Genomic DNA, 10,457 nt, shown 5'->3' on the forward strand with positions numbered 1-10,457 from the left:
TCACAATCTTTAACGAAATATAGTTTTATAAATATGAAGTAAACTTCATTTGCCACTTATGTTTTTATGAACACAATGATTTCTTTAGGCACAGTATCATGATTAAAATTTCAAAATGTTAACTAAACCAATGAAAAATTAATTGAAGTTTTCATAAGTTACTTGATAAATCAACTAACACAATCCTGTGAATTATCAGTTTTAAGTGCCAGTCTTTGTAAGAATCATGCAATTTAGAAGAATTTCAAAACATGGCAAAAAAAAACCCACCGACCTAACCATCCTATTTGAAAGTTATTGGCATATTGGCACTTAAGCATGTATTATAAGAAAATACTTTTCATATACACTAGAAAACAAAGAAATTGCCATAAATTAAATGACTTTACTGTTTGCTCACCATTTATTTGAAAACCTGTGTTCCAATCACACATAGGTTGTGCCAAACTTGCATTCTGTAATATTTCATATTTGAATATTTTTAATCCTGGATCGAACTGAATACTTATATTAAAATCCACATTGAACATATATTGGTTTCTTGTCATCTTGTATCTGCAAAAGATGTATCCATATTCATTTACGTGTTAATAGATGGAATTAACCAACTAGTGTACGTTTGATTTCATTGAAAATTTGTCAAAAAATATGAAATTGATTGTCAGATTTCTTATATTATTAGTTACACAGAATTTATCTTACCGACTATCTTAACATGTGGCATTTAGACTAGTGACCTATCAAAGTGATCAAGTTTTCAATATAAAGAACCTACTTCCATTGGTCTATACAAAAACAAATGCCAAAAATAACAACATGTTATCTTTTAATGTGTTTTCTGAATTTATTTCAATCGTTACATCATCAATTTCTTCATCTGTTATCCGGGCGAAACGTTTCGGATTGTCTTCAACGCCGTGTTATTTCTATAAAGGGACGTAACACCACTACTAACAGTGTATTAAAATAAACCACGCCGACTAACCCCATATTAAATATACATAGTCTCAACGCGGTCGCTTTTAACCAATGATATTCCTAGAAATGTATAGGAGGTAAGATAAATATATATCAGTATGACATACACCAAGTAAAAATGTTCCATTGAAATAGTACGTTTTATAGAATTTGTTCAAAAGACAAATAAAATAAAAATGAACTTTTTTAAATTCAAATGCATATAAGTAGTTCAGAAAAGGTCAACCAGAAATGCAATCCACATTGTATATAGTGATTGTTTTATGCCTGTGTTTGTTGCATAGTTTAGTTACGACATCCTCCTCGCAAGAACATTTATTGTAAGTTCGGTTCAGTAGTTCTGTCGAAAGATCTTTGAAAATAGAACTAATCTGTCCGTTTTTTGCCACCACATTGGACTTAACATTAGAATTAAAGAAACAACACTTGGTAAGAACCTTCTAAAGGTACATTTCTGCATCGTTTGTTCATTTAGTGTATCTGTAAGTGAAAAGAAAAGCAAAGTGTAATTCCCCGTAAGATTTCAATGTAAACTTTGGCTTTTGCTTGCCGCAAGTTTGAATTCTGAGTAACAACACCTGTTAATAACCTTTAAGGGGCAATATCTGTCAAGTTTTTATTATTTTTATTTTTCAGCATTTTTCAAAAAAAGTTTGAAAAACTACAGGTGATCAGAAATTTGAAAAGGTATATATGCAGCCATATTTGTTTACAAATCAACACCAATAATACACAAAAATAGGGCCTCGTAAACTACATTTACTTGCCTGTTAAAATTGATTTCATTCGGTTCAGATTTTTAGAGGAGAAGATCAAAATGCGACAATCTAAGGGATATGTGTAGGACATATTTTTTTTTATAATAAAAGCTCTTGACGCTTGCTGCCAAGTTAGCTAAAAAAGTATTTTGTGACATTATTTAGTCAAATAGCTAAAACTAGCATAATGGGCGAGTTGGGCTAAAACATGAACATGTTTACACTTTTTATTTTCATCGTTTTATGATATGATATTCTCTTCCAATATTCAGCATATTTTCTAAAACACTAAAATTGAAAGTAGTACACAAAAAACAAACATTGCTATTATGGGAATTTACTTTCATGTCCAGTTCTAATATTCCATTAAACAGAGATATAGATGCTAAGCACGAGCAAATATCATTACTAATGATATGTATTTCTTACATGGTGCTATTAAGAAAAACATGCATCTTTTAACAATTCAAACGAACATAGAAAAAGAATGTTTCCACGGACACGAATGCTCCCGCTCAGGCATTGCAATTTTAAAAAGTTGAAAAAGGGTCATAACTCTAGAACGGTTAGTGACTCATTGCCCAAATTCGAACTATGTTTGCTAGTTTTGGTTCCTAACATTTTGTATGAGTTTCATAAAATTTAGATGAGAAAAACTTAAGTTAGAGTGAGGAAACTAAAATGGGACGGACAGAAAGACGGACGAATGGACTGATGGAAGGACGGAATAAAAAATGTATGAATGGTAATAATACAGCATATGAAATATCAATAATCTAATAAAATTTGAACTTTTTTTTTAATCTTTTTCATTTACACATAAGCAGAAAGGTTCTGAATATGAGATGCAAATACAATATCACATGTCTCTTATAACCTTCCTATACAACCCTTTTCATGTGAAGATTTAGACAGCATCAAACTGATGAAGTGCATAAATTCTGGTTTTCCCTTTTTAACATGCTAACCTTGGATTATATTCTTTTATGCATATTCACTGATAGCGTTCTACAAAAGAGGGACGAAAGATACCAGATGGACAGTCAAACTCATAGATCGAAAACGAACTGACAACGCCATGGCCAAAAATCAAAAGACAAACAGACAAATAATAGTACATATGACACAACATAGAAAACTAAAGACTAAGCAACACGAACCCAACCAAAACTGGGGGTGATCTCAGGTGCTCCGGAAAGGTAAGCAGATCCTGCTCCACATGTGGCACCCGTCGTGTTGCTTATGTTATTACAAATCCAGTAAATAGTCTAACTCGGTAGGTCACATTCGTGAAAAGGGAAGGGTATTGTAGTTACGACATAAGGAACATATCCGATATCATCTGTGAAACGGTTATTCCATAACGATCAACCAACTCGTAATGGCGTCCGTAAAATTTACGAAGGGATGATTTCAACTTCACCATTTGGAACTCTTGGTTTAATAGCTTCCTTGTGAGCAGCAATCCTCTAACAACTATGTTATAGTTGTTCATCGATACCAATTGAAATTAGACATCAAGAAGGAGTTGTGCTTACAAGGCACATAGACTGACAGACAGACAGAAATATATTGAAGCAAATAAATTTAATTTTTTCCCCATTGAGAACCTGGACAGGGATTAGATTCCTTTGAGTTCATCCTCAGGTAGTGTTGTACAGCATTGTAAAGTGGGTTCACTATATATCCAGCCATTTATGATAAATTTCCTCAAATTCAACATAATGGACCAGAATTATATTTTTATATGCATAACTTTGGGTAGTGCTCTACAAGGCACATAGACTGACAGACAGACAGAAATATATTGAAGCAAATAAATTTAATTTTTTCCCCATTGAGAACCTGGACAGGGATTAGATTCCTTTGAGTTCATCCTCAGGTAGTGTTGTACAGCATTGTAAAGTGGGTTCACTATATATCCAGCCATTTATGATAAATTTCCTCAAATTCAACATAATGGACCAGAATTATATTTTTATATGCATAACTTTGGGTAGTGTTCTAAAATTATATAAATTTGCATCAAAATCCGTCTATCAATTAAGGCGGAGTTGCACTTAAATAGTTTATGGACAGACAGACAGATGGGTATATCGACAGATACACTAACAGGGTTATTCCTACAAACTCAACCTAATAATAACAAAAACCTTTTATTTTCATGTGATAGTTTAAACATTCAAAGATAACTTCTATATTTTTCAATCATTTAAAAGATTTTTTCTCATCCATTTCTACTTACTCAATTATTACTGTATCCATTAGTTTGAATTGGTCTTTCATATCTGTCAATATTAGGAAATAAAACAACTTTAATTATCAAATCTGCAATTCGCAATTTTTATCATCTTACAGAGGTCACCAATTATCTGTCAAAGAAATGCCAATTATCATATCGACTGTTAAAAAGGTTTTTAAAACACTTGTTTTGACAAGTTTTTTAAAGTTTAGTGGGGAGAGCAAAATTGTTGAAAGTTAGTTGCCAAATTTTGGGAAGCTGCGCTTTGTTCCTTCGAAGAATACGACGGATATTTTATGAGACGGACGGCCAGAAGGAAGGACAACTTTCTTTGCAACAGATGTATAAAAAAAGATAATTCAGAATTAGTCCATAGTAAAATATCACAGGTATACCATTAATGCTTGCTATTAAAGTCCACATGTAGAAGAACCGTAGAATCCTATTAAACCTGCCTTTATCCATAGAAAAACGTGTCTGCTTATCATACATAGTTATTGTAAATGATACTCACCCCATTTTGCATCCAGTACTGAAAGCTCCAATTTGAGTTTTTCAATTTGCAATGTTGTTTTCCTTGCACACAAATCTATATCCATCACCACATGAAAGGACCTTTTTATCAAAGGTACATTCAAACAACAATCTACTGTTCTACAATCTGATGATATTATACATGATACAGGACCATAAAGGAATGAAAGACTGCCGGCAGCTGAGGAACAACCTTCAACGGAGAATAAAAGTAAATAATATTCAACTATAACATGGGTGGTATTGAGTAATATATTCCTGTCTTACACAATGTCTTGTGATGTTTCCAGGTTTTTTCTTCATACGAACATTTAACAACTGAGAAATAGAATGAAACACCTGCCATTATGCTGGCACATTTTGAAAAGATTTCATTAAATCTTTAACTAGGACGCTTTTTAAGAAGATGACAATCTGAAAACCTCTGTCGTCTAAACTTTCCTAGTTTTGCAAAATAACTGGTGTAATACACTTATTTCCTCAATTAGTCCTCAACTGTAGTCCAAAAATCAATAAAAATGAAAATGAAAGTTTATATAATGAATTTAAATCGTAAACTTTTTTTCACACTTCTGAATTTGGGCTTTCCGGTGTAATTTCTGTCGGGGATGTCCAGCAATTTTGTACATCTGATTACCAACATTTAATATGAGGTAGGCGTTTCCCGTGGAAGAGGTCAAATGCAAAGTTTGTTTGATAAAAGCAAGTATCTAATGTTTATTCAACGTACATGTATGAAATTAAACCACTTTACATTTCTGGTTATTGTATATGATTTTTGAAATGTTTTTGCTCAAAGAAAAACAGAACATAATGATTTCTTTACGCATATGAATTAAAATAATTTTATCAATTTAATTTTAGAAAAACAAATATGTAACGGTTCTACATAGATAGGTAACAGATTTGGTCCTATATTACAGGTAACACCTGCCACAATAAAATATGTTATATAGAATAAAACCTAGGTTAAGTCATTGTGGCAAGTCGTTTTCAATTTACCTTTGATTAATAATTGTGTTTTAAATAAAAACCGATAAATCATCAAATTGTAAGCTTATTTCGAACATCTTCATGAACTCATGATAATAACTTAGTCGCTGGGCTTCCAAAATGTAGTCAATTACTCATTTATCAACAACAAAATCTCACAAACAGGCTTTGAAAATTTGGTTAAAAAGTTTGCTTCCAAAATGATGTATGTGAAATCTTCTTATTTATATTGAATATTTTTGTAAATGGATGTGAAATAAAAACTTGGACATTTCCGAATAACACAAAACTAATCTTTTTCTCACAGAAATAAAGAAATGTACACGTTTTTGATTCACATAAGCATTTTACAACAATTTTCAAGTTTACATACAACATATATAATTTTTTAATGATTTTGGAAACATACTTGTCATCTGTACTATTATTTGTCTGTTTGTCTTTTTATTTTTGGCCATGACGTTGTCAGTTTGTTTTCGATCTATGAGTTTGACTGTCCCTATGGTATCTTTCGTCCCTCTTTTACAAACAATTGAGATTGGCAATTTTGTTACATATTCTATTTCAAAGGTTTTGATTTGTCTAAATATATGATATTTTGGTTTGTGTGAAAATATAGTTTAGCAAAAAAAAATATACAACATTTTGGAAATCCCTCGACAACTTGAGGTGAGACAATCTGAGTAAAAAATTAGATTACCATTCTGTGACCATATCACCATTCATAACATTCATAAATACACAGGCAAAACATTATTCAAAGCAATTCATATCATCAATTTCCCTTAATATTTCTAATGGGGGCAAATAGTCTGTAGGAAAATGAGAGTTGACAATGCTTATACGACTCACTACCAAGTATCAATGACTTATTATTTGTGTTGCCTCTATAATTGAAATTATTACAATCTTTAATGTAAAATTATTGGAAAACATTTATAGTAAAAAGGCCAAGACTTAGGGGAAAGAGTCATTTGACCATAACTGAGGGGACGGGGCAATATAATAGCCCTGAAAATGAGATGTGTCAAATCTAATAGAGTGGTTTACCAAATATCATTGATTTAATATTGGTGGTTCCTTTTTAACGATCTCATCACAAGCTTAAACATGTTAACAATGGAAATTCTTTTAAGTTACTGGGCCATATCTGAGGGGTGAGACCGAATAATCTCTATGGAAATAAGATGCGCCACTGCATACAAAAAAATTGCCTAACTATTAGTGGTAACCCTTTTAAAACCTTTAAACTAACCAAATCACAAATCAAATAATCTTTTACACAGTTATTTAAATCGTTATCGGAAACAGCATGCTGACATTTTCTCTACGAATATGTTGAGGTGAGACGATAAATTCGATCCAAAATATTATATCTGATTTGACTTTAAAACCTTTGGTATAAGGCATACCTCGTGATAATTATTTCAGAAATATATTTCCTCCACCATGCATTTACATAAGAACTTTGAAATAATATCACAACCATGTATAATATCATATCAAATATTTAGCATTCCACCTAGAATTACCATTTTTCCAACCATTCCTTGAAGGCTTGTAAATCTGATCTAGAGTGTTACACTTTGGACTTTGCAAATATTCTCTTACTCCACTTTGTTCCAGGACTTGTAAAACAATAGTGGCTGGAAGTTGTTGTACAAACTGTGGCAATCCTTTCTTTGTAAGAAATTTTTTCAGAGAAAAATCTGTTAAAAGAAATCTTTGTGTATTATTTATAAATTAAATATTTATATATTTGAAGGTAACACATCAACCTTAAATATTCAATCATTAGAGTGATGTTTATTTTAAAATCTTGTTTTGCTTTTTAACTTGAGTTTCCAAGCATACTGTATCACTCACTTAGCACCTTTGCATAATGTTAGCTAGTGCTTCCCTGAATTAAAAAGGATACCAACTTCGGTGTTTGAAAGAGTACAAGAATAATTTGGCCTGTTTGGCTCCATAAAGCTTGAACTATAATGAAGATGTTAGATATGCATTTATGAGGATAAGATGATTGCATATGTACATAGTGACCTTTACATGTGTATTCGTAAACATATAGGAACACTATAACATGACTGTTAAGAAAAAAACAAGTTTCTAGAGGTACAATAAGAATTCATACACCAAACAGGCCATTTAAATTTCATAAGTACAGCTGATCTCATTTAAGTGCCAGTCTGCCTAAGAATCAGGCAGTGGTAAAACATGACAAACAAAAACCCATTCAAGTTTACATTAATTTAAGTTCAAAATGTATAATAATACACAAATATAACATTCATTTCCTTTCCCTGTTCTGATATTTCAAGTTATAATTTGGTTGAAATGCACAAGAAATTAACAATTAAGGGGAGCTAACTCCGTAATTTGCTATTATTCTAACCAAAAGTTATCAAGAGATTTCTCGAATTACCAGACACGCAGAAACGAAAGACCTACCATTTCCAACACAGGATTAGCGTAACTTCAAAATAGGATGCTTAGGTAGGCGGGTTTTTCCTCGACCATGTTTTGAAATTCTTCTAAATTGCCTGATTCTGACAAAGACTGGCACTTAAGAGCTTTCTCTATATATATATTTACGAGAATAACAACAAAGGCATTGTATCTATGATGAGTTTATTGATGATACCTGACATGGTTTTGTTCCAGTTGCAGATTGAATATGGCAGGAACGTGTCATCCAGTATCGTAATAACAGAACATTGGTCAGCTTCCAAACACACACTCATGTTTAAGTTAATCAAATACTTCCTTTCCCCTAGGAAATTGTGAATGGAATAGCTGGAAATATTTATAGAAGATATTTACTTAAAATTTGTTTGATCATTAGTTTATTTGAACACAGTCCTGCTTTTTATCTCTTTTTATAATGAACAGTGATATTTTAATAGCAGTATAGACGATTGACATTATACATTTTTTCATACATTCACCTAACATACCTTATACCATTCGAAAGCATGTTATCTTTCCTATCTTTTTTGCCCGGTCGTCAATATTCGTATAGTGCAATTTCCATCAAATCACTAGGCAAAGTCAAGGACGAACAATTTCGTATTTGCGAAACTTGATATTTCAGTTATGTATTTTAATTGCCAGCATGAAAATAACTATTCGTTCTTTTCTTGATATTGTTTATGTATTTTCATAATGAACATTAAAAGAAATATAAGACTTTATTTAAAAATATTAAGCCGGACCCCAACCCACTAAATGCTTAAATAGATAATTACATAGTTGCAAATTGATTGATTAAAAGTTGAATTTCAAATATATTCAAAACAAATTATACATTTTGATTTCTTGGTTGCTTTAACTACATCCTGCAATGACGAAGGAAGTAAAATCTATTATATTCTAGAAACTGAAAATATTCTTTGTGTCAGTCCGAAGTAGGAAACCCTATCAAACAACGTAATTTTTACATATAGCAGTAACATCAGCTTACAGTCGATTTCCTAATTTTGATTTTAAAATTCTAGTTAAAATAAGAAACGTTTTGTAAAAGAAAGTAACCTCAGACAAAACAGAACACGTTTGATATGCTGTTTACTACAGCTACATGTAATAAATAAATTTGCTTAATTGAAACTGAGAGATAAAATACGCGTTTTTTGTTGGTCATTATTTTGCAGTCAAATTTAATGGTAGATGTGCCACATAATATTCTTATGTAATTGCATTCAGAAAACCAGAGTGCTATTTTGGTAGAAAATTTGTCACGCATTGGCTAAAAGTTTGCATATAACAAGATATTACATGTACAATTAGGATATGTATGGTTACAATAAAGTTACGCTTTAGCTAAAATATTCAGACAATTGTGAGTAATGAAAATTGTGGTTGAATTTATAATATTTTTTTATAAGGTTTTAAGTCATCTAAACTTACTTATTTTCGTGTATATATTTTTTTGGGGGGTAAGCCCTCTGTTTTTGATCTGTGACGAATTTTTTGGCGATTTTCTCCTTTCATTTTATGCTAAAGAAGAACGAGGTTTATTTTATTTGCGTTATTTTTTACAAAAGTCGCGTGAATAAATTGCTTGCCAAACAAGTTGGTATGAAGTACTAGTATTGTTTTTTCTAAAAACTTCATCTAAACAGTAAGTAAAATCGTCTTTCACATTCTAAAAAAAAACGTTAAAAATGAGATCATTCAAAAGCAGGTCTGTAATGGTGAAATTGAATTGCTTACTTTTTATCTCTTTCTGTTGATTGTGAATAAAATCCCTTCATGTATTATCTCCATATGTGCACTTTAAACTTTGAATTTCACTTACATTTACAAACCACAGTCCTCAAAACACTACACTGAAATATACACCACATAAAACCGGCGTGGATCGCAGTTACTCAGGAAGGGTATTCAATCTTTCAATATATTAATGTTCAGTCAAATTTGATACACCAACTTATAAAGAATGTAATAAAGCTCCTACATGTACATATACAAAAATAGCCGAATTTGTGATGATTAAGTGCATGGTGCAAACATAGCTTATTTAAGTGTTGAAAGAGAATAAACTTCTTAACATGTCTTCCACTTTCGACATCGAAAAAAACATATTTTACTGTATATACTTTGTATATTCCTCAAAGCACCTTTATTGCCCCTTTTCTAAATATGATAAATTATTTTCTTCTGATATTGACAACAATCGTTGTGTTATCTTTACAATATAAGCAAAATGATCTCTACTTGAAGATGGTAATATTTAGGGCAACTGAAAAAAAATGAAAACAACACGTAATAAATTTCATGCCTCCGAAGCAAAACTGTCACTAAAAGGATGATTCCTGACAAATATCATATTAATTGCAGATTAAAACAACGAAATTAAGAAAAAATTCCCTGACCTATAAACGATAATTGTTTTTTTTTAATTTTTGACATATATATAAATATTCTGATTTTAGAGCAATTTTATCAGCATT

The sequence above is a fragment of the Mytilus californianus genome, unplaced genomic scaffold (assembly GCF_021869535.1).
Source record: "Mytilus californianus isolate M0D057914Y unplaced genomic scaffold, xbMytCali1.0.p SCAF_6, whole genome shotgun sequence".
Lineage (NCBI taxonomy): Eukaryota > Metazoa > Mollusca > Bivalvia > Mytilida > Mytilidae > Mytilus > Mytilus californianus.